The sequence below is a fragment of the Bubalus kerabau genome, chromosome X (genome assembly GCF_029407905.1).
Source record: "Bubalus kerabau isolate K-KA32 ecotype Philippines breed swamp buffalo chromosome X, PCC_UOA_SB_1v2, whole genome shotgun sequence".
NCBI lineage: Eukaryota > Metazoa > Chordata > Mammalia > Artiodactyla > Bovidae > Bubalus > Bubalus kerabau.
The window spans coordinates 160,147,016-160,164,290 of NC_073647.1; the positions used below are offsets into that span (position 1 = coordinate 160,147,016).

The 17,275-nt window shown below is 46.7% G+C and overlaps 1 protein-coding gene across 3 annotated transcripts in view; it reads right to left on the bottom strand.

Annotated features, from left to right (window-relative positions):
- LOC129639703 (uncharacterized) overlaps positions 1-17,275 on the bottom strand; it is a 320,986-nt gene that overhangs the window by 144,352 nt on the left and 159,359 nt on the right. The gene's annotated exons all lie outside the window — the stretch shown is intronic.

Genomic DNA, 17,275 nt, shown 5'->3' on the forward strand with positions numbered 1-17,275 from the left:
GTACGCTTGAACACCACCAACAGAGCTGACGAGACAGAAGTGGAATTAGGTCCCACGATGCTTATTATTTTATTAGGTGACTTCTTTTGTTAGGTGAGTGTGAGCTCCCCTATACGAGCCATCATTTTGCAACCGACAGTGGTTATCAAATCAACACCTCCTATGCCTTAAACTTATACCACGTCCTACACCAAGTATACAGCAACACAGCTGGAGGAGATACCAATGAGCTATGCCCACCTCAACCCCGACCACGAACTCCTTTATTCCTACGCATGCAGTGATTCTTTCAGCTCTCACCTGTCTCTCAGCTCCCTTGAAGGCTCAATTACACCCCCCAAGTGGTACCACCTGTCTCTCAAGAACAGTTAAACAAATTCCCTTCAGAGAGCATCTTCATTGAGTCCAATTGGTCCAAAAAGTCCAACAGACTTGGCCTAGATGACCCACCTAACACTATGACGCTACGAAATGTATGTTAGCCACTCAGTCGTGTCTGACTCTTGGCGACCCCATGGACTGCAGCCCACCAGGCTCCTCTGTCTGTGGGACTCTGCAGGCAAGAATACTGGAGTGGGTTGCCATTCCCTTCTCCAGGGGAGTCTTGCCAACCCAGGGATCAAACCCGGGTTCCTGCATTGCAGGCAGATTCTTTACCATCTAAGCCACCTAGAATGGTGTAGTGTAATAGGTTTATAATACTTTTCACACAAATTTAAAAACAAAACAGGGACTTCTCCGGTGGTCAAGTGGCTAAGAATCTGCCTTGCAATGCCAGGGACATGGGTTCAACCCCTGGCTGGGAAAGATCCCACATACCTCGGGGCAACTGAGCTCAAGAGCCACAACTAGAGAAAGCCTGTGCGCAACAGTGAAGATCTTGTACAGCCAAAAAAAAAAATTAAATTAAAATTTGGAAAAAGTTTTAGAGAAGCAAATACAAACCTTAGCAAGCAAGTATTAATGTTACAATATAATACTCTGAAAAGTACAGTAGCAGAGCACAACAGCCGGCGCTTTTGAGCAGTACCGGGCTACGTCACTGCTGCTTGTCCGACTGCTTCTGGACATCCTGGGCGTGACATAAAGACACGCTCTGTGGTACCCTACGCAGCACTGTACAGCAAGGTACACAAAAAACAGAGCCTCTTGTACAGGACAGAGGCACGTGACCCAGCTTACGCGACTGGACGCGTGAACGCACGTTCGTATCTCTGAAGGTTCACGGCTTGGAGGTGCGTATGCAGGGGACTTGGTGTGCACAGCGCTTAGGGTTCCCCTGGCTTGGCGACATCGCAGGCAACCCATGCAGTCACCTCTTGCCTCACGTGAATACTGTCTGCGTGCTCCTAACTGCATTCTCCTTAAGATCATAAAATATGTTCCATCGGTATTTTATCATCCTTGCACAGAAACAGGCCAGGAGGCACATACCCAATTCAACTCAAAGGGAAAAATATTATGGAGCATTGTGTTAATCACAAATGGAGTTTTATTAGAGGTTGGGGAGAAGACTGTTTCTCAAACCCCCTTCAAAACAGATGACCTGGACTCTGTCTGGAAGGATCTCCCAGCAACCTCCATATCCTAGTCTTGTTAGCTACATTCACTGCTTTATTTTTATAAAGCGTTTTTAAATTGAAAGTGAAAGAAATGAAAGAAAGTGAAAGTCGCTCAGTCATGTCCGACTCTTTGCAACCCCAAGGACTATACAGTCCATGGAATTTTCCAGGCCAGAATACTGGAGTGGGTAGCCTTTCCCTTCTCCAGGGGATCTGTCCAACCCAGGGATCGAATCCAGGTCCTCCCGCTTTGCAGGCGGATTCTTTACCAGCTGAGCCACCAGGGAAGCCCAAGACCTCTGGAGTGGGTAGCCTATTCCTTCTCCAGAGGATCTTCCTGACCCAGGAAGCAAACCAGGGTCTCCCGCATTGCAGGCAGATTCTTTACCAACTGAGCTATCAGGGAAGCCAATTTTTTTTTTCATTACATTAATTAAATAAATAAAATAATAATTTGATCATGAACTATTTACTCGGCTGTGTTGGATCTTAGTTGCGGCAGGCGTGATCTTTGGTTGCAGCCTACAGGCTCTCCAGCTGGGGCACTCGGTCTTAGCAGCCACAAGGCGTGTGGGATTTTCCTGCCCCAACCAGGGATCGAACCCAGGTCCTCTGCACTGAAAGGCGGATTCTTAACCACTCGACGGTCAGGAAAGCTCCGATTCGCTGGTTTAAATTACGCCAGTGATGTTTCTGCAGTTACTTACTGTCTATGCCTGTTTTTTTGTTTTTTTGTTTTTTCACATTCATGGCTCTCCTGAGTCAAGCCTACCACACGTAGGGTACTGCAGATTCCTAGAAGGTTTGACATCATAGTACATGACTGATTCATCACAAACTGATGTCCAAAGGAGCAAGCGTCAGCCCCAACCTCAGCTCTCCGCCCATCCAGTGCTAAACTTCCAGCTTTAATACAGAGATGTTCTTCCCTCCTCCCAGGATACTAATCACAGGAAAAAAAAAAAAAAAAAAAAAAAAACGCCAGGACTTTTCAGTGACAAGGCAATCATTAAAACTTTATTCTCCAAAAACAGAGCAATCAAGCTTTGAGAAAGATCTGAAAATATATCTAGTGACATTTTACCTTGAAGTTCAATCTTCCCTGCTGAAATAGCTGTGAGATTAAATCTAGAACAAATAACTCTTTGAGCACGTGAGCAGACATTTTTCACTTGACTCTGAGAATTTGAGGTACAGCAATTTTGGTCTCTGGCGATGAGTGTAAGGGCCCTGAAATTCATCTCTGCTCTTTTTTTGTGTGTTTCTAGAAAATGATCTGTTTGTAACATGTGCTGATATAATCCTGTATCCAGGTAGAACAATTATGCTGTTATCCAACGGAGCTTAAGAAAACACTTGGGCTGTTTTCATACATATGTTAATAACTATGTGAGTTAAGAACGGTGGAGGTATTATGTTTCCTTATAAACTGAAAAGATTTCTGGAAGATTTCGGGCAAAGATAGGCATCAGGTTCCTTAAGCAAAAATTCTTAATTCCACGTTAATTGTGACCACCCAGCATTTTGTGGTATAAAACTAAGACATTTTACTAAATAAAGTAGAAATTCTCAGTTTCACAGAAAGAAATGCCTCAAATTACTGAAAAAGTCCTACACGATAGCAATTCATAGGTATTAAAAATGATCCTTTCCAAAATGTCCTTAAACAGCATGTAACATTTTAAGTCCAATATCAGTGAGTGTTTCTCAGCTAAGTTACCAGCTATTATCAGCTTTCCTGGTGGCTCAGATGGTAAAGAATCCTCCTGCAGTTCAGGAGACCTGGGTCTGATCCCTGGGTCAGGAAGATTCCCCTGGAGAAAGGAATGGCCAGCCGCTGGACAGAGAAGCCTGGTGGGCTACAGTCCATGGGGTCGCAAAACGTCGGACACGACTCAGCAACTAAAACACACATCAGCTAAATTACCAAAGATGGCAGAAGTTTCTTCATTCACCTACGCCTTCCTCCTCACTAACATTTTCAGACATGCCAGGAGCATGTAATTCGTGTACACAACGATGCTGCTTCACGATGTCTGCATTCTAAGAGGACAGTTGGCTAATTAACACTGCAAGAGGTACTATCTGACCACAGCTCTAGTTTATGAGGAAATGAACAGAGTACTGTGACTCAGATAGGCACCCGAGGAAAAGACTTCAGCCAGCATCTCAGTCAGCCCATCCCTGTCCTGCCCGTGAGTCTCCCCCCGAGTCCCGTTCCTCCTCGTGTTCAACTGTCTCCCCGAGAGACACTTGGCCCCGGACTCCACGGGGGAGGGAACAACTCCTGCCTCAGGCATGATCAGTTCAGTTCAGTTGCTCAATCGTGTCCCACTCTTTGCGACCCCATGGACTGCAGCACGCCAGTTCTCCCTGTCCATCACCATCTCCCAGACCTTACTCAAAGTCATGTCCATCGAGTTGGTGATGCCATCCAGCCATCTTATCCTCTGTCATCCCCTTCTCCTCCTGCCTTCAATCTTTCCCAGCATCAGGGTCTTTTCCAGTGAGTCAGCTCTTCACATCAGGTGGCCAAAGGACTGGAGCTTCAGCTTCAGCATCAGTCCTTCCAGTGAATATTCAGGACTGATTTCCTTTAGGATAGACTGGCTGAATCTCCTTGCAGTCCAAGGGACTGTCAAACATCTTCTCCAACACCACAGTTCAAAAGCATCCATTCTTCGGTGCTCAGCTTTCTTTATGAGTCTGACTTAATTAGGACTTTCACCAGGAAGGGCAGCAAGTGGCTAGATGCTCCAGGGTTGCCCAGACTAGAGACAAAGGCTACAGGAAACCAGGAAGCAGGCCTGGTGCCTGCGAAAACACCCGGCTCAGGATGCCCTGCGATCCACTCAGGCTGAAGCGCACAGATCCCCCGGGGGTGTGCTGAGGCAGCCCCTTAAGCGGGACCCCGGGACAGCCACTGACTGCCCTTCTCCTTTCTGCCCGGGCTAGGCACAAAGTCCCGCCACTCTGCACGCTCTCCCTACTAAGCAGGCCAAGGCCGAAGGGGCTCTCGGTCTCATCCACAGCAGTCAACGTCCGAAAACCTCTTCCGAAGAAAAACCGCCCTTGTTCTGAGAAACCACAACACAGAAACTACAAAGTGTCTGGAGGAGGGGTCCTTTGATTCTCCGTGTGCCGCTACACAACCAGCGGAAGACCGCTACACTATTATAATGTAATTAGCCTTCAATTAAAATAAATAAATTGATTTTTTTTTTAAGTCATAATAGGTTCCCTCAGTGGGCGTCTCCGAATCTGAGACACATGTCACAAACAGAAACCCCAAGGTCCGAGTTCAGGCCCTATCTGTGATACTCGGATGCGTGAAACGGGATTAGAAATGAGGTGGGCTTTTGTTTGCTTTTTCTTGAATTCTCTTCCTAAGGTCTTCCCTGTAGCTCAAATGGTAAGGCATCTGCCTGCAACACAGGAGAGACCCAGGTTTGATCCCTGGGTTGGGAAGATCCTCTGGAAAAGGAAATGGCAACCTTCTCCAGGATTCTTGCCTAGAGAATCCCATGGAGAGAGGAGCCTGGCGGGCTACAGTCCGTGAGGTCGCAGAGAGTCGGACACGATTGAGCAACTAACGCTACTACTACATATTCCTAAGATACAAAATTTTGTATTGATAGATCAAGGTCATTTCCGTAGAAACTCATTGTTATGGCATCTATGAGATCTCAATTTGTTTTTTCACTTGCAAATGCAGTACATGGAAACAAATGACTGGTTTTCCTATCAAATGCTGTGCATGCGTGCTCAGCTGTGTCGGACTCTCTGCGACCCTATGGACTGTAGCCCACCAGGCTCCTCTGTCCATGGGATTCTCCAGGCAAGGCTACTGGAGTGGGTTGCCATTTCCTTCTCCAGGGGATTTTCCCGACCCAGGGATGGAACCCAACTCTCTTGCGTCTCCTGCAGTGGCAGACGGGTTCTTTCCAGTTAGTGCCACCAGGGAAGTCCATATCAAATGCTAATCTAAACCATGACTATCTCAGACCGCATAGGTCTGGATTCTCCTCCACAAGCCGAGGGCTGGGTTTTCAACCTCTGGGTCTTTTGGTCTTACCATCTTTCACCGGCCCTTGTCTGTCCTTCACTATTCTTGGTAACCCTGGTGAACGTAGGAATCACTTATTCCAGCACAGCACTGAGCTCATTTCTTCTAACTTAGATCACTATTTTCTCTAGCTCTGCTCTCCGTAGACCACAGGCCCCACGGACGTGCCTGAAAGTTGATGCTGAGTGGGACTAGGGTCAAACGTGTCTCTTCCTCTGTGTCATGTTCACAGGAAGAGGAGATCTCATCTTAAGACATTGCTGCTGTTGTTCAGTCCCTCAGGTGTGTCCAGCTCTTTGCGACCCCATGGACTATAGCCCAGGCTCCTCTGTCCATGGGGATTTCCCAGGCAAGACTACTGGAGTGGGTTGCCCTGTCCTCCTCCAGGGGATTCCCCAAACAGGGATCCAACATGCACGTCCTGCATTGGCAGACAGACCGCTGAGCCATCCCAGCGATGACTAGTAACCTACCACTCCTCATTTCGCAGTCTACAATCCCTAGGTTGGGCTGGGTTTTCCTTTCCCATCCAAACCTTCCCGGCCACTGTTGCTCTTGCTGGCAGTCTCTCATCACTGTTCTCTGCTCACGGGGGTGACCTTCCTCCATGCCTGTTATGCCTGTTTCACCCGCCTTGACTGTTTTGCCCAACACCGACATCCACAACAGCAGGAAATCTCTGAGCGTGAAATGACTTTCTGGAGAGGGGGGAGGTGTTTCTCTCAGCTGGCGGAAGAAATCCACTCCTAGAAACGAGCTGCCACCAAGCAACGCATTTTAAAAGGTTGAGGTCATTTGATAAGCCCCACGCGAAAATGTTCAATTAAAATTGGTCAAGTCACTGTAACAGAGAGAAGAAGAGAAAGCGTGAGTCACCAAATTAGATCAGGCCCTAGACTGCTGTTTCATTATGCCCTCCAGGGTGTCCTTGGAGATGCTCTGAACAGCAAGCATCATAATAAGGCAGGAACCTACTGATAGTGACCGTGAGAAGAGTATCAGAAACAGAAATGGGAGAAATTCCTTAACCTGCTGCTGCTGCTAAGTCACTTTAGTCGTGTCCGACTCTGTGGGACCCCACAGACGGCAGCCCACCTGGCTCCACCGTCCCTGGGATTCTCCAGGCAAGAACACTGGAGTGGGTTGCCATTGCCTTCTCCAATGCATGAAAGTGGAAAGTGAAAGTGAAGCTGCTCAGTCCTGACTCTTATCGACCCCATGGACTGCAGCCTACCAGGCTCCTCCCCCATCTATGGGATTTTCCAGGCAAGAGTACTGGAGTGGGGTGCCATTGCCTTCTCCTTAACCTCAAAGGGTCAGAATGTGTCTTGTATCATTCAATATGTTGTACAAGCTTTCTTTTTCACTCTACCATCTTATACTATTGCCCAGTAGCTTTCTGGCTATTACATTTATATTTAAGTGACATTAAAATTAAATGAGGGACTTTGCTGGTGGTCCAATGGTTATGTATCCGCTTGCCAACAGGGGAAATAGGGGTTTGATCCCTGGTCCAGGAAGATCCCAAATGCCACGGACCAACTAAGTCTGTGTGCTGGAAGTACTGAAGCCCACTCGCCCTAAAGCCTATGCTCTGCAATTACGATGAGCTACTGCAAGGAGAAGTCTGCACACCAACACCAAAGATTAGCCCCCGCTCACCACACAAAGGGCTTCCCTGGTGGCTCAGCCACTCAGATTCTTTACCAAGAATCTGTCTGCAGTGCAGGATACCCTGGTTCAATCCCTGGGTTGGGAAGATCCCCTGGAGAAGGGATAGGCTACCCACCACAGTCTTCTTGGGCTTCCCTTGTGGCTCAGCTGGTAAAGAATCTGCCTGCAATGCCAGAGACCTGGGTTCAATCCCTGGGTTGGGAAGATCCCCTGGAGAAGGGAAAGGCTACCCACTCCAGTATTCTGCCCTGGAGAAATCCCTGCACTGTATAGCCCATGGGGTCACAAAGAGTCATTCACTTCACACCACAACAAAATAAAGCAGGCACAGCAAGGAAGACCCAGCGCAGCAAAAAATAAAATAAAAAATACAGCTTCTCAGTCATCTTGGGCACATGTCAGGGGTCAAAGTCACATGTGCCCAGTGGTCACCATACTGGACAGCACAGGTCCAGGAACTCTGGGTCAGCATGGGGAATTCCACTGGACAGCTCTGTTACAAATATATAGTCTGTGTGAGCATCAATCTCAGGGCTTGTGTGTCTGCTCTGGGGGGTGAGCCTTGATTATCCCCCCTCAAGTTATGTGCGATCAAGTCAGCTATGGTTTTTCCAACAGTCATATATGGATGTGAGAGTTGGACTGTGAAGAAGGCTGAGCGCCAAAGAATTGATGCTTTTGACCTGTAGTGTTGGATAAGACTCTTGAGAGTCCCTTGGACTGCAAGGAGATCCAACCAGTCCATCCTAAAGAAAATCAACCCTCAGTATTCATTGGAAGGCCTGATGCTGAAGCTGAAGCTCCAATCCTTTGGCCGCCTGATTTGAAGAGCTGACTCACTGGAAAAGACCCAGATGCTAGGAAAGACTGAGGGCAGGAGAAGGGGGTGAAAGTGGATGAGATGGTTGGATGGCATCATCAACTTGATGGACATGAGCTTGAGTAAGCTCCAGGAGTTGGTGATGGGCAGGGAAGCCTGGCATGCTGCAGTCCACGGGGTTGCAGAGTCGGACATGACTGAGTGACCAAACAAAGTTACTGTAAGTCTTTGTCAGATCAGTTCAGTTCAGTCGCTCAGTTGTGTCCGAGTCTTTGAGACCCCATGAATCGCAGCACACCATGCCTCCCTGTCCATCACCAACTCCCAGAGTTTACCCAAACTCATGTCCATTGAGTCGGTGATATCATCCAGCCATCTCATCCTCTGTCGTCCCCTTCTCCTCCTGCCCCCAATCCCTCCCAGCATCAGAGTCTTTTCCAATGAGTCAACTCTTCGCATGAGGTGACCAAAGTATTGGAGTTTCAGCTTTAGCATCATTCCTTTCAAAGAAATCCCAGGGCTGACCTCCTTCAGGTTGGATTGGTTGGATCTCCTTGCAGTCCAAGGGACTCTCAAGAGTCTTCTCCAACACCACAGTTCAAAAGCATCAATTCTTCGGCGCTCAGCCTTCTTCACAGTCCAACTCTCACATCCACACATGACCACAGGAAAGCAGTGTGCAAACCCCAGTTCTCCAGCGGTGCCATTTAACCTGCTTCTTCACCTGTAAGCCACCAGCAGTCCCTGTAACCCACCAATTCACCCTCCCCGACATTCCCAGGCCTCCCAGAGGTTCCCCAGCTCCCTGTCCCCAACACCAGTCCCACGCTCTCACCCTACACTCGCCCTGTGCTCTGTTTGGTGAGACTGCTCAGTCCTCCCCTATTTGTGAGATCCATAGAAACTCTGCTCTTTAACCGTCTGCCTCAGAGTTTTACTTCCAGAGGAGTCCACTGAACTGTTTTCCTACCGTTAGCTAGAGTCACTTTCCCCAGATGGGGACCCCCCGAGTCATGAAACGCTCTCACTGTGGAACATATGTCTTATTCTTCCTGGCAGCGTGGTGATGGACAGACAGGCCTTGTGGGTGACGTTACTGATGACCTCTGCACGGCCCTGGGTCCCTGTGCCAGCCTGGCTGTGCCTGACACGCATTAGGCATGGCATTCCATCTGTGCATTTCACTGCAGACTGACTTTAAACACCAGGCTTCACTCTTTGGAGACTTGTTTCAGTCTACACAGAGCGTGAGCACTGAGAACTACATTTTATGATCAAAAACGTTCAGTTTGCTCTCTTACAATTTCCACAGGACAATACCACAGAAGGATAAAGATTCTTTTTTTCAATTTATTAAAACATTCCTTTTTATTTAGCTTTATGGAAATAAATTCCCCTGGTCCGCCCCTCCTTTTTTTTTTTTTTTTTTTTTTCTTTTTTGGCCATGCCAAACAGCCTGCACTAGAACTTCCCTGGTGGTTCAGATGGTAAAGAACCTGCCTGCAATGCAGGAGACCTGGGATTGATCCCTGGGTCAGGAGGATCCCCTGGAGAAGGGAATAGCAAGTCATTCCAGTATTCTTGCCTGGAAAATTCTATGATCCGAGGAGACTGATGGGCTACAGTCCACAGGGTCGCCATGAGTCAGACACAACTGAGCAACTAAGTGGCCAGCAGGATCTTGGGTCCCTGAGGAGCATTGAACTTGGGCCCCCTAGAGTGGAAGTGCACAGTCTTAACCACTGGACCACCAGGGAAGTCCCCAAATGGCATATTTTTATAACTGGATGTCATTCTATCCTGATATAATGGAGAGTATGTCATGTGGAAATATCCACTTTTTAACATCTCCCATGAAAGTCCTGCTTGTTTGAATCAAGAATATTTAGGTCTAAGAATGGCAAAACCGTTTCCTTCTGTATGTCTCTGTCTCACTCTTTGCCAACAAAGGTCTGTCCAGTCAAAGCTATGGTTTTTCCTATAATCATGTATGGATGCGAGAGTTGGACCATAAAGAAAGCTGAGTGCTAAAGAATTGATGCTTTGCAACTGTAGTATTAGAGAAGACTCTTGAGAGTCCCTTGGACTGCAAGGAGATCCAACCCAGTCCATCCTAAAGGAGACCAGTTCTGAATATTCATTGGAAGGATTGATGCTAAAGCTGAAGCTCCAATCCTTTGGCCACCTGATGCGAAGAACTGACTCATCTGAAAAGACCCCGATGCTGGGAAAGATTGAGGGCAGAAGCAGAAGGGGACGACAGAGGATGAGATGGTTGGATGGCATCACCAACTCAATGGGCATGAGTTTGAGTAAACTCTGGGAGCTGGTGACGGACAGGGAGGCCTGGCATGCTGCAGTCCATGGGGCAGCAAAGAGTCAGACACGACTGAGCAACTGAACTGAACTGAAATGCAGTATATTCAGCTCTAAAACATCTGCCGATCACATAGACCAATACTGTCAAGCTCACAATTTTATAAATTCATGTGATAACAATCAATGACCCAGCTGACCCTCACTGCTGACACAAAATCAAATTCAATTTGATCTTGAGGTGATCCAAAGAGCTTTGCACCTCCATGCTACATGCCACTGAGCTTTTATGTCCATCCGCTGTGAGATGCTTCTGTAAAGGAACTCATGGATCAGCAAGTCGCTCCAGTCATTTCCGGGCTGATCTCGGCCTTTGCCCTGCTACAGGGGACATACACCCTTAGCACAGACTCCACCACGGTGTGCTTTCCGACATGTGACAATTGCCCTTGGGAACTCAGACCCCAAGAGGACACAGAAGATATCAGCGTCTGACCCATCTGTTGGATACGAGTCTGGAGAAAAGGGCTACTTAGCTTATTTCTCAGCTAGATGCTCCAAACGCACCTGCAGGAGCCAGCGGGATGACACTGTCTCACTCTAGACAGCCCATAGTGTTGGAATGGGCAGAGTTTTGAAAGGAGAAAATGATTGACATTTGTGCTTGCAATGGGCTTCCCTGGCGTCTCAGATGGTAACGAATCCACCTGCAGTGCAGGAGACCCAGGTTCCATCCCTGGGTTGGGAAGATCTCCTGGAGAAGGGAATGGCGACCCACTACCCACTCCAGTATTTTTGCGTGGAGAAGTTTAGCCTATGGAGAGAAGTTTTTAGCAGACACACGAGATTTTATGTTAAAATTACATATTTTGAAAACAGATTTTATGTGACAAATCATTTATTAAGGCCAAATAAATTGGGGCGTGGTCCTCGATGGTGGCTCAGGCATAAAGAATCTTCGTAGAATGGAGGACACCCAGGAGATGTGAGTTCCATCCCTGGGTCGGGAAGATCCCCTGGAGAAGGGAATGGCAACCCACTCCGGTATTCTTGCCTGGAGAATCCCATGGACAGAGGAGCCTGGCGGGCTGCAGTCCATGGGGCTGCAAAGCGTCAGACACGACTGAGGCCACAGAGTGCACACAAATTGGGGTGTGTGAGTTCACAGCCAGCAGACTTGGTGAGTAAAGACAGTGACTTCGCCATCAATGAGTGTTGACCTGGACCCCACCGCCAGCACCCACCCTTTGTAGGTAACCACAGCTGAGACCTAACATGAGAGATGAACACGCCACCATCACAGTGGCACTCAGTGACTCTTCTCTCCGTGACTGAACACCCTCTACGACGTCTGCAGACCTGTTCACAGTCTATACTCGGTACGACTTTTCCTCCATTAGACAGAGGGTGATTCCAAATCACGATTCAACGGGACGCCTGTGCTGAGCTCAAATAATTCACAAGACTTTTCACTGAGTCCAAGTGCCCACCCTTACATCACCTGTTCAAATGATTTATAAGGGCTTTCACTGATTCTAAGTGCCCATGCTCACGGCCAGGTTGTATATAATGGTTTTGTGGCTTTCATTTTGCCTAAATAGATGTTAGAAAAAAAAAAAACAAATACCAAACAAAAAGATCTGCTGTGATAAATCACGCACCAGAGCCAAGCTGTGCAACTGTGGCCTCTGGCATCAACCCTGCCTCTTCAACCGGCATCCTGGCGAGCAAAGACTCCACATTCAAGTTTTGGCCTCATTCAAGGTGTGAGTCCACAAGCATGAAACCACCAATGATGTCAACCCACAGGGAAGGGTTGACGTCAACCCACTGCCAGCCTGTGAAAACTGAGCTCCACTGGGATGTCATTTTTTTTTTAATTGGAGGATAATTCCTTTACTGATGTTATTTTTTTTTTTTTTTGTCCTTCATCTGTAGGTAGGTCCTAAGCAACTGACTGAGATGATGGCAGGTACTTGTGGGAACAGCACATGTTCCCAGACACCGTGGGCCACGAAAGCTGACAAGCAAAATTCATCATTACTCGTCCCTAACTCGTGTTTCTCTTTGGAGATTCAGAGCAGTGACCAAACGTCTCTCGATACTCATCTCCACCAAGGTTTCAAGGACACGGCAAGTTCACCCACTCCAGACAGAACGCATGTGCAGCGTGAGCAGGACCATGGTGACCGTAGCTGCCCACCAGGTAAGATTCCTCACCTTCTTCCTGAGGCTGGAATCCTTCCAACATCCACCGATCCAACCACAGAACTCAGGTGTGCCCTTGAGGAACACCCTTGCCAACCTCCTCCCAAGACTCAGCTACAGATCCAGACCTACAAAGTTTCCAGATGTGTTCAGTCTCTACTTAGTATGAGCTTTCCTCCATTAGACAGCTCTGTGCAGTTCAGTTCAGTCACTCAGTTGTGTCCAACTCTTTGCAACCCCAAGGACCGCAGCACGCCAGGCTTCCCTGTCCATCACCAACTCCCAGAGTTTGCTCAAACTCACTTCCATGGAGTCGGTGATGCCATCCAACCATCTCATCCTGTCATCCCCTTCTCCTCCTGCCTTCAGTCTTTCCCAGCATCAGGGTTTCTTTTCCCATGGGTTGGTTCTTTGAATCAGGTGGCCAAAGGACTGGAGCTTCAGTTTCAGTCCATGATTCCAGTTCAGGATTCAACAGAATGCCCTTGCTGAGCTCAAATAATTCACAACCCTTGTTCCCCACCAGCCTGATGAACCAACACGTCAGTTCATCAGGGAAACCTTCTCTGCACACTCAAAACAACACAGGGCTACCAACAGAACTTCTCATGCTTTTAATGAGGTATCTCTGTGAATATTTGTTTAGTATCTGACTTCTGGATGGTTTGACAGTTCCCTGAGCGCATGGGTTTTGTTGAAGGGGAACTTCAGGTTCATTCAAGTAGTAAGTGCCTGAAGATGTTTAATGACAGCTTTTGAATTTTTCTTCATGTTTATCTCATTAAATTTTTTCTTTCCTATTGAATTTTTCTTTGTTTTTATCTCGTTAATTTTTTTTTTCCCTATTGACAGCTGAAACCGAGAACAGCACCTCCCTGTTTTCTTGCTGATTTTTTTATTCCTCCTCTGGCACCATCCATAAACCATTTTCAATGTGGATTTGAAAGAACTGGACATTGGCTGTGTTCTTCCCCATTTGAATGGGGGGAAAAAAAAAGACCCTTTCATTCAAACAAAAGCAGACCTTGCATGAACCCATCCGTTTTGCAAACTGTTAACTGTTGTATCTCTCCCAGTAACTTTAAGTGAGAATCACGACGCCATCATCAGACTCTCTGTGTGGAAACTAAAGATGTCAACCCAACTCACAAAAGGCCATTAAAAAAAAAAAAAAAAAATATATATATATATATATACATACAACAATTAGAATATGCAAATGCTGTCATTTAAAGATTCTTCCAAGATCCAGTGCTGTGCCACTGATGCACAACTTGCACACTTTCGAGAGTTAAACAGAAACAAGAAAAATAAAACAGACCCGCGAGCTCCTTGTCACCTTTCCAACAATTTCCCCACACATATCCCACCATACTAGGGCTTCTAAACTAGGCGTCCGTCTTCATCAGATTCAGCTTAGCAGTTCTGGCGATAACTAGTCTTCAGAGTGAGAAAAATACAAGAAGTCAAAAAACACAAGAACACTCTCCACGGTGTCCTCGGAGCACGTGGCCACGTCCTCCCATCTGGCACGTTCCACCCTGACAGTGTTTTTTTTCTAAAACAAACACAGTAGCATTTCTGTGACTCAACGAGCACAACTGCTTTTACTTGTCACCACCAGTCACTGCCATCGGACCTGGCAGGGTGAGTCACTTCCACAGGGGAGAACTACGGCTGTCTGGTTCGAATTAATGGTGCACTCACTCTTGTCATATGTCAGCCAACACACATGCGTCCGGCCACGCCACACTGGTAACAGCAAGCAGACGCTCAAACGTGATCAGCACGTCTAATAATCATTGGCAGAACTGATGGTGAAGCCAAAGCTCCGCTAATCTGACCACCTGATGCAAAGAGCCGAAAAGACGGTCTTTTCCGGTCCGTGATGCTGGGAAAGACTGAAGACGGCAGGAGAAGGGGACGACAGAGGATGCGATGGTTGCGTGGCATCACTGACTTGATGGACGTGAGTTTGAGCAAACTCCAGGAGATGGTGATGGACAGGGAAGCCTGGCGTGCTGCAGTCCATGGGGTCGCAAAGAGTCGGACACGACTTAGAGACTCAACAACAATATCTGATAATTGCTTCGTCTTTGTACTATAGCAATTCCGTAGAGCAAAGAGTTCATTACAAACATATCCAAGCATGTGCGTAAATGTACGGCACAAAGTCTTCAGATTTGACTTTGATACAATAAAACCTAAATATGACCAACACAATTATGTAATTTCGAGACATTTAAATATTCAGACATTAAAACGTAATATTTGTAGATTTAATCCTCATCAGCCCGTTTCAGGCAGAAAAATAACACTGACAATGTGTTTTAAAGACAGCACAGCAATCTGAAGAAGGAAGGTGGTGTGGTTTAATAAAACTTGCCACGTACACTGCCGAGTCCTGCACCAGGAATACAGGAACCCCTCAAATACTTGTGGTGGGTCAACCATTATGGGGAAAACCATGACACCCAGTGGCCAAAGACTTTCAATGCTGCATGAATAGCTCTGTGTCCCCTCTTCACTAGTCCTTCGTCCACCCATCCATCATCCATCTTTCAACTCATCTAGACATAGAATGAAATTCATAATATGGAAGTAGGCAATGCAAATATGGAAATAGGCAATGCATTTGTAAACAGTTTTGTATTTTCACACGCATACATAAAAAGTATCCTTTTTATCTGAAAAAGCGTGAATGCTAATGTATAGTTTATGCACGGATACATGGTATCTGCATCAACGAAACTCTGAAAGTCTATGTCTATAGTACATACATCCATTGCAAAGAACCCCCTAGTCTTCATTCGTGATCAGAATTCATTCTGTGCTGGCCCCCTTTTTTTTATTGTTTTGGGAAAAAAAAATCCTCAGAGGAAAGTGAAATGAATCACTCCAGTTGGTGAACCCATATAAGCAGCAAACTTTGTGTGTATATGGAACAGAGCAATACATGATAAAAAGGGGGGCCTTTGGATGAGTAAATTTATTTTTACATTTGTTGTTGCTCTTGGCCAGTTTCATTAATGAACTATTTTTCCTCCTGGATGTCATTACGCATGTAAGCCTAAGAAGGTCTATTAGTAGTTCTTTAGGAAAAGTTCCAGATTCTGAGCTTATCACAAAACTGATCCAGGACTTGCACCGTGTTCCTGAAGCCCCTGAAATTGTGTGTGTGTGTGTGTGTGTGTGTGTGTGTGTGTGTGTTGCTCAGTCTTGTCCGACCCACCATGGGATGGTAGCCCACCATGGAATTTTCCAGGCAAGAAAACTGGAGTGGGTTGCCATTCCCTTCTCCAGAAGAATCTTCCCGACCCAGGCATGGAACCTGGGTCTCCTGCATTGCAGGCAGATTCTTTACCATCTGAGCCACCAAGGAAGCACCTGAAATTACAGTGTCTTTATTTGAAATAAGGGATACTGATGGACTGGGGTTATTATCATATTGTTGACTATATTCCCTCCACTACACATTCTCTCCCTTATTTATTTTATAACTGGCACTTTGTGCCTCTCACTCCCCTTCACCTAGTTCCCCCATCCTCCCAACCCTTTGCTTCTAGCAACTATTAGATTGCTTTCTGTATCTGTGAGTCTATTCCTGTTTTGTTGTGCTTGTCCACATGTTCTATCTTTTATATTCCACATGTAAGTGAAAAAAATACAGTAGTAATTTTTCTCTCCTTTATCTTGCTAAGTATAACACCTTCCAGTCCACCCATGCTGTGAACATTTCATTCTTTTTTATGGCCAAGTAATACTCCATTGGGAGAAGGAAATGGCACCCCACTCCAGTACTTTTGCCTGGAAAGTCCCATGGATGGAGGAGCCTAGTAGGCTGCAGTCCATGGGGTCGCTAAGGGTTGGACATGACTGAGCGAACTCACTTTCACTTTTCACTTCCATGCATTGGAGAAGGAAATGGCAACCCACTCCAGTGTTCTCGCCTGGAGAATCCCAGGGACGGGGGAGCCTGGTGGGCTGCCGTCTATGGGGTCGCCCAGAGTCGGACATGACTGAAGTGACTTAGCAGCAGCAACACTCCATTGAATATATCTACCACATCTTCTGTATCCATTCATCTGTTGATGGACACTTAGGTGGGCTCCATGTCCAGGCTACTGTTAACGAGCACTGCTAAGAATACTGGGATACATGTAATTTCTGAAATTAGTGCTTTCACTTTCTGTAGATAAAAACCCATGAGTGAAAATCGAGATCATATGATACCTCTCTTAATCTTTCTGAGGAACTTCCAAACTGCTTTCCACAGCGGCCGTGCCAATTAACATTTCTACCAACAGTGCTGGAGGGCTCCCTTTTCTCCACATGCTCACCAACACTTTTTTTTTTTGATGAACATTCTGAGTGACGTGAGGGGATACCTCACTGGGATTTTGACTTCCATTTTCCTGATAATTAGTAATGTCCAGCCCCTTTACATGTGCCTACAGATCACTGGCATGTGGTATTCATACCTTCAGCCCATTTTTTCATAGGACTATTTTATTTTTTTTAATATTGAGTTGTATGAGTTTCCTCCCCTCCCTCCCTTCTCTCTCTACACACACACACACACACACACACACACACACACACACACATCTTAACCCTTTCAAGTGTAAC